This window comes from Periplaneta americana, chromosome 14 (genome assembly GCF_040183065.1).
Source record: "Periplaneta americana isolate PAMFEO1 chromosome 14, P.americana_PAMFEO1_priV1, whole genome shotgun sequence".
Lineage (NCBI taxonomy): Eukaryota > Metazoa > Arthropoda > Insecta > Blattodea > Blattidae > Periplaneta > Periplaneta americana.
The window spans coordinates 141,849,783-141,857,227 of NC_091130.1; the positions used below are offsets into that span (position 1 = coordinate 141,849,783).

Consider the following 7,445-nt stretch of genomic DNA (forward strand, 5'->3'; position numbering starts at 1 on the left):
ATAGGCACCTTTCACTATCTGAAAGTTTTGAAATTATAAATAGTACTGTGGAACAACTGAATCGTGGTAGAGGTAAAGTTGCAGATGCAGTAAGAGCTAAGGTGGACACTGTACTTTCAAAAAACCCTGGATATGAAGAACTACAAAAGGTTGTTGCTGTGATGAGTGGTGAATCAACAGTGAAGATTAACTTGGACTTATCCCCAGCAGACATTGTGAAATTGAATTATGTACCAGTTACTTCTTGTGACGTCGAACGCTCTTTTAGTCAGTATAAATCTATCCTCAGAGACAATAGAAGAAGATTCACTTTTCAGCACTTGAAAGAAATGTTTGTAACCTATTGTTATGGTAACAGACAATAAAAATTGTGTTTTGTTGAAACTACATTGGAAGATAAGGTACGTCCATTATATTTTTTGTTTAGTTTGATTAAAATGTACCAATATTTAACGTACATAGTCATTTTTTTTTTATAATTTTAAGTCCATATTTAATTCCATATTTTGGTAAAAATCCATATTTAATTCCATATTTTGGTAAAAATAACTACATATATATTTACATATTTCATATATTTTTATTCCATATAAATCCGTTCCCTGGTGATAAGTATGTGGCATATGAAAGAACAAACTATCAAACCAGTTAAAATGACTATTACACTTTTACTACGTCATACTACTTTTGACCAATAAAACTGTACAAAAGGACGTCTTTCAACCAATCATGGCTGCTTATCGCACAATTTTATCGCTTCCCTAGCATTTGTTTAATTTTATCGCGTCTCTAGCATTTGTTTATTTTTATCACTACCCTAGCATTTGTTTCTTTGTTTGCCAACATTTCAAACTGTACTGGTCTGGGCGTCAAAAAACAGAAAATTACAAACCACTCCAGTCGATGCACAGCACTTTCAAATATGACTCGCACTGCCATTCAAGAACAAGAATTAATAAAGATCACTGGTCATATATGAAGAGCATCATTCGGAAATCCTGAATAAGATGAGGGATACATCATGTACACCAACGAGTTCACTTCTTTTACGCACACGTCCAATATAACATCAACTGAACCACCAACCACTAAAACATTCAAATTTGAAAATTGTACTTTCAATAATTGTTTCTTTTAAAATTATTCCTGTTTATTTTTTATTTCTTCATCGTTAATTAAAACTTTTCTCGTTTATTTCATCATCCCTAATTAAAACTCTTCTAACACTTGTTTATATTATTTAGGTTATGTTTGTTATAGCTTCTGCTATATGATATTATGGATAGTCACGTATCAGAGATTGTTTAATACTAAGATTTATTGAAAATCATCTGTCAAGTGACGTTGATTACTGGGATCGGGATAATTGAAGTGGAATGCAACTGTTTTAATAAAAATGAAACTGAATCAGCAAAGCCTTGTTGACTAGTAACCGTCTACAGAGTTCAATGAAGAGTCCATAGTTGGCACAACTGATAACAAGAAAACAGCTAACCATAACACACTACTGCCATCTACTAGCGTAATATTTGTAATATTGAGATGGTATAAATTTGAAGACAGTTTTGTATTTTCGTAAGCCAATTAATATTTTATTGTATTGGAATACTTCGTCACTTCTAATCTTTATATACTTTCTTCCAATCGTGTAATAGTCAATTAAATCCCACTCGAGTTTTCATTTTCTCTAGATAAATCAAAACCTCTAGTGAGATTACCGTTGATAAAATTCTGTATACTAGTTATTATACTTATTATGCCATTGACACATTATTTTTACCACCAATCTCTTCATATTTCTTTTGCTCACAAGTTACATAACTGTGATGTAACTGTATCTTAAAATAACATACATTAAAATATTACTATTCATAATGTTATTCCAACTATCGATTTCCAACTAAGCATACGCGATGTTGATTAATATCGTACGCGCAACAACCCGCAAGTCTTGAAAGCAACAATCGATAATGGCAGTCGCGTTAATATAACTTAATAATATTCTAATAAATTGAGTTTATTTCCTGTGTTTTAATATGTGCTGCTTTGAGGTTAAAATCTCCAAAACAAAGCCCTGCAAAAAACAGTAAATACTCCGTAGACGTAAAAGTGCTCCATGTCTGCCATCTGTTGCAATAGTCGAGGACACGCTGAAAATACACTCATGGTCACAGTTTCATTATCAGTAAAGTAACAAGGTAAGATGTCGGTAAAAACTCAAAACTTAGACATTTAATTATGATCGAAAAAAACAGTCGTATGTATCTTGCCTATAATGGTAATTAAGACGTTCGTATGAAAATTATGAAACTCGCTTACACTCGTTTCATAAACATACTCGCGTCTTAATACAATTATTACTATCATTATATGCTCGTTGCATAATATATTATTATTCAGTAGGCCAGTAGATTCAATAGTGTGTAATAATAATAATAATAATAATAATAATAATAATAATAATAATAATAAAACAACCTTTATCCGTTAATTTTACTACAGAAAAAAGTATTAAAAATTTGTTTAAAAAAGCAAAAAGATTACCCAACTGAATTGGTGTTTAAACACTTCAAAGTTTTCAATATTAAACAAATGTATCATTTTATTTTATTAAAATATTTTCATAGAAATTTTAATAACTTTGAAAGGTATATACATAAATACAGAACTAAAAATATGAATTCTCTGCGTTTGTCTGAACCAAAATGTAAACCCAATGCAGCTTTTTATCATAGTGTGAGTCAAGGTCCCAGATTATTAAACAAATTTTATTCCAATATTATTTTAACCACGAAACCTCTCCAAATTAATAAAAAAATGTATTGGATTTATAGTTTGGGTTTAAACATATTAAACACTTTTTAATCTGTAGTCACTCTCAATTTTAATTTTATTTTTGTCTGTATTGGAATCCCCTCCTGAGCACGAGTCTTACTCATTCAGGAGTGGGCTAGTTTATCTTTCATTGTATTTATTAACTTATATTCATTTCAAACTTACTAGCAATAAAATAAATAAATTAAATAATAACAATAGGCTTAATAATAATAGTAGTAATAATAATAATAATAATAATAACAACAATAATGTCTTCCTGAGTAATCCCCACTTCTTATATATCTTTCTTCCTCTTTGATACAAGCTTCTTTAGTTTTCTTAATCAAAAGTAAGCATAGATCCTATTAGTTAACCTCTCTGTACTTATTCAGTCCATATGACCGTAGAAAGTAGCTAATCCTTTATTATTATTATTATTATTATTATTATTATTATTATTATTATTATTATTATTATTATTAATTATCTCTACTGATCTATCGAAAAATAAACGAAGTTTGAATATCATCGTATATGTATTAGGCCTACATTCAAGATAAGAGTAGTGGCTTGATCAGAAAATGCTGCATTCATATTTTTGCACCGGTTACAATATAGGCCTAATAAAAGTTGAAGTCCTTTGTTTTAAGATTATGCAAAGATGATTCTCATCAAGTGCTGACCTAAGATTATTCGAAATCATAGAGCCACCACCTACCTAAACGTTCCACGCTAGAGGAATTCTACGAATCCTCTGACATCTTTTTTCCTCGTGTTGCGTGATATCACATAATTCTTAAATCAAGTTCGGCTATTGTTTCGCAATATTTCAAATGGTAGAAGACAATTCACTGGCGTGCATACCATTTGGAGATTTTATGCCATAGCATATACGTAAATATGGAATCGTAGCCCCGTATTCAAAGTTGCTTATCTAGGACTCCTCTACACTCAGCGTAAATATTGCGACGTGGTTAATTAACACTCTGTATGTACGAGGCGCGTCCAGAAAGTAAGTTTCCTTGGGGCCGTTTAAGGAAAGAAAACACAATTTCATGGAGAATTATAACAAAGGAAATACTGGATATTAAACATAAATGTTGAATTTACATCGGTTTCGCAGATAGCCAGCTTGTCTAGTTGCAAAATATACCGCTGCAAGTCGCTAGCCTACGAAATGCCAGATGTGAGAATATCTGAAAAACAGAAAGAACAAAAGTGCTTTCTTAAAGTAAGAGTTCCCGATCAAATAAAAATAAAAAAGTGCTTTCATAAAAAAGAGTATTTCTCCATACCCAAAAATACGGAAGTGTTTTCGTAAAAGACAAGTATTTCTCTTGCAATGTTGCGTAATACCACGTAATATCCATTACGGTTGCACAATGCGTATTCGTGTTGCACATACGTTGGTAGCTCATGATGGCAATGGAATCCATCTCGTTTTGCAAAATTTTGGTAACTTATATAAGGCAAACATTTATTTAATTGGGTGGACTGTGGGATTATAGCAATCACAGCGTTTACATCTTCTTTTTAAGGGCGCTTCTTCATTTTAAAGGTTGTGTCAATGATTTTGAAAAGGTAAGGAGTGGAGTTACCATGCTTTTCAATTGGCATATTATTAACTCCGGGATCTTAAAATAATGTTAATTTCTTTTCTCTAAGAAGTGTTATAAAACATTTATAAAATTACTCCCACATACTATTAATTAGTAAATAACTAAGGAAGAGACTAGTAAAGTACTTTGTGTGAAGTGTAGCATTGTACAATGCAGAAACATGGGCATTATGACGAAGTGAAGAGAAGGGAATAGAAGCATTTGAAATATGGATATGGAGAAGAATGGAGCGTGTGAAGTGTAGCCTATAGACAGAATAAAAAGAGAAGCTGTGTTGGAAAGGGTGGATGAAGAATGAATGTTGCTGAAACTGATCAGGAAGAGAAAAAGAAATTGGTTGGGTCACAAGCTGAGGAGAAACTGCAAAGTGAAGGATGCACTGGAAGGAATGGCGAACGGGAGAAAATTTCGGGGCACAAGAAGATATCAGGTGATAGACAACATTAAGATATAGGGCATTATATGTGGAGATTTAAGAGAAAGGCAGAAAATAGGAAAGTTTGGAGAATGCTGGGCTTGCAGTGAAAGACCTGCCCTTGGGCAGGGTGCTACGAATGAATAATTATTATACATCTTGATTACACAACTTTTAACACTATATCACTTTGGAAAACGTATTATATGTCTTTCACATGTTAAATTTTGTTACCTTGTTAACATGTTTCGGCCTGCTATTGGCCATCATCAGAACTGGTTATTGCTGATCTTGGCGCCTTTTATTTTGTTTCCTGTGGAGGTGAGTTTGTGTAGTGTAATGTGGAGTCAAAGAGAGTGTGTTCTGAAATTGAGTTGTGTGTTGAGAATTTCATTTGGATGTGTTTTTGTGTGTCTGTATATTTTGTATTGTTCTAGTGTCTTTAGTTTCTGACTTTTTGGTTGGATATGTAAATTTCCATGTCTGTGTTGATGTCTCTGTATGTGTTGTTAGCATTTTTTATATGTTCTGCATATGTGGAAGTGTTTTGTAATTTTGTTATGGCTCTGATGTGTTCTTTGTAACGTGTTTGAAATGATCTGTCTGCCTGTCCTATGTAGAAGTTGTTGCAAGTGTTACATTTGAGTTTGTATACACTACACAAACACACCCCCACAGAAAACAAAACAAAAGGCGCCAAGACCAGCAACAACCAGTTATGGTGATGGCCAATAGCAGGCCGAAACATGTTAACAAGGTAACATAAAATTTAACACGCGAAAGACATATACTGTAATACTTTTTCCAAATAATAATAATTATTATTGTAGTTACATATGTGAACAATATAATTGGGTTTATGATGTATAGGGTAAGGTTGTCTATATCGCACCACTTTAGCATTTATAATTTTTATTGAACAATACATTTTTTATTTTCTCCATTCCTTTACAGAGATACATTCCCAGAACATTTACCTTTGATGTAGGCCTAAAAAAGAATCCTTGAATTTGATTTAATATTTTTTAATTAAAATGACATTTTCGAAACACATGTCAGTGGTGCCATTCAGGCAACTAGTTTCCTAAATAGCACCTGCGGTTTCTTAAATCGCACCTCTTTAACTGCAGGGAACAGGATGAAGGAAAGCTTTTAATATTGAACATATTGAACAGTATTTAATATGAATAATGTAATAAATGCAAATTACAAGTTTATTGAAATTAATGAAAGAGAGTAACGCATCTTCAAATGAAATTGAAAAAATAGAGCGTAAATTACGTAACATTTAAACTTTCTGAATGCGTTTTTTATTGTTACACATTTGCCATGTGCTTCACCAGGCAGTTCAGACTGTAAACTGCGTCACCTTTTCCTCCACGATTACCTCGAAGCCATCTAAGAACTGCTTCATGATATAGCTGTCTGTAATGATTTGATGATAGAAACATTTAAAGGCTGGGCCTATGAGTATTATGACGAGGAAGCTGAAACAGGAGCATACCATTTTCCCGAGATAATCTAGCTTGTAAATTTTTGGAATGGGTCGTATATCGGTGGGCATACAGAAGCAGCACTTTTTTCTATGGCAGATTTGAGTGGCAAATAAAATGTTTGAGCTATTCGACAAATAGTTCACTGTTGATGTAACCTGACTCATAACAAACAAAGAACGATCCTGGAGGAGCACCAGCTGATAATGAAGGATGCACTGTTTGACGTTTAAAAATTATCACAGGTGGCACAAAATACCTGGTGCGCTTGTACAACACACACTTGTTGTATTAACGCCCTTTTCACCACTTGATATTGCACCCACCTGATGCATTCCTAGTTCAGTTAAAATTTTTGGGGCCTTCTTTTGTACGGTTAGAATTGCTACAGTTGCTCATATCGCACCGGTGCGAATTAGGCACCTACAAAGTGGTGCGAATTGAGAAACTACGCCATAAGTTATTATTTCCTTCATTCTAGCCTATAATCACCACATATTCGAAAATCCTACTAAGTTAAATGTTCTTTAATACCTTTTTAAACGAATAACATCTTAAGATTATGGATTCCTTTGCTTACAAATCCGTTATTTAGTTACAAAATGTTAGCTAAATATACATCCACCTGAGCGATTATATTAGATACACTATCACCACGCTGCTGACACAAAGAAGTGGCAGAAAGCAAGTGACATGGTGGAAGGTCATATGGTAGATTGTAACAATACCACTAGATGTAATTTGTTTTGAACTAGCAGTGGTGCGATTTAGGAAGCGGTGCGATTTATGCTACTCTACCCTATGTCCACATCTTGAGGGGGGGAAATTGGGTTATTTTACGACGCTGTATCAACATCTAGGTTATTTAGCGTCTGAATGATATGAAGGTGATAATGCCGGGTGAAATGAGTCCGGGGTCCAGCACCGGAAGTTACCCAGCATTTGCTCGTATTGGGTTGAGGGAAAACCCCGGAAAAACCTCAACCAGGTAACTTACCCCTACCGGGATTCGATCCCGGGCCACCTGGTTTCGCAGCCAGACGCGCTGACCGTTACTCCACAGGTGTGGATACCCACATCTTGAAACGAATTCAAAAACAA

At 33.7% G+C, this 7,445-nt stretch overlaps 1 long non-coding RNA gene across 1 annotated transcript in view; it reads right to left on the reverse strand.

The window, feature by feature from the left end:
* Window positions 1-7,445, reverse strand: part of LOC138713770 (uncharacterized) — a 428,588-nt gene that overhangs the window by 284,546 nt on the left and 136,597 nt on the right. The gene's annotated exons all lie outside the window — the stretch shown is intronic.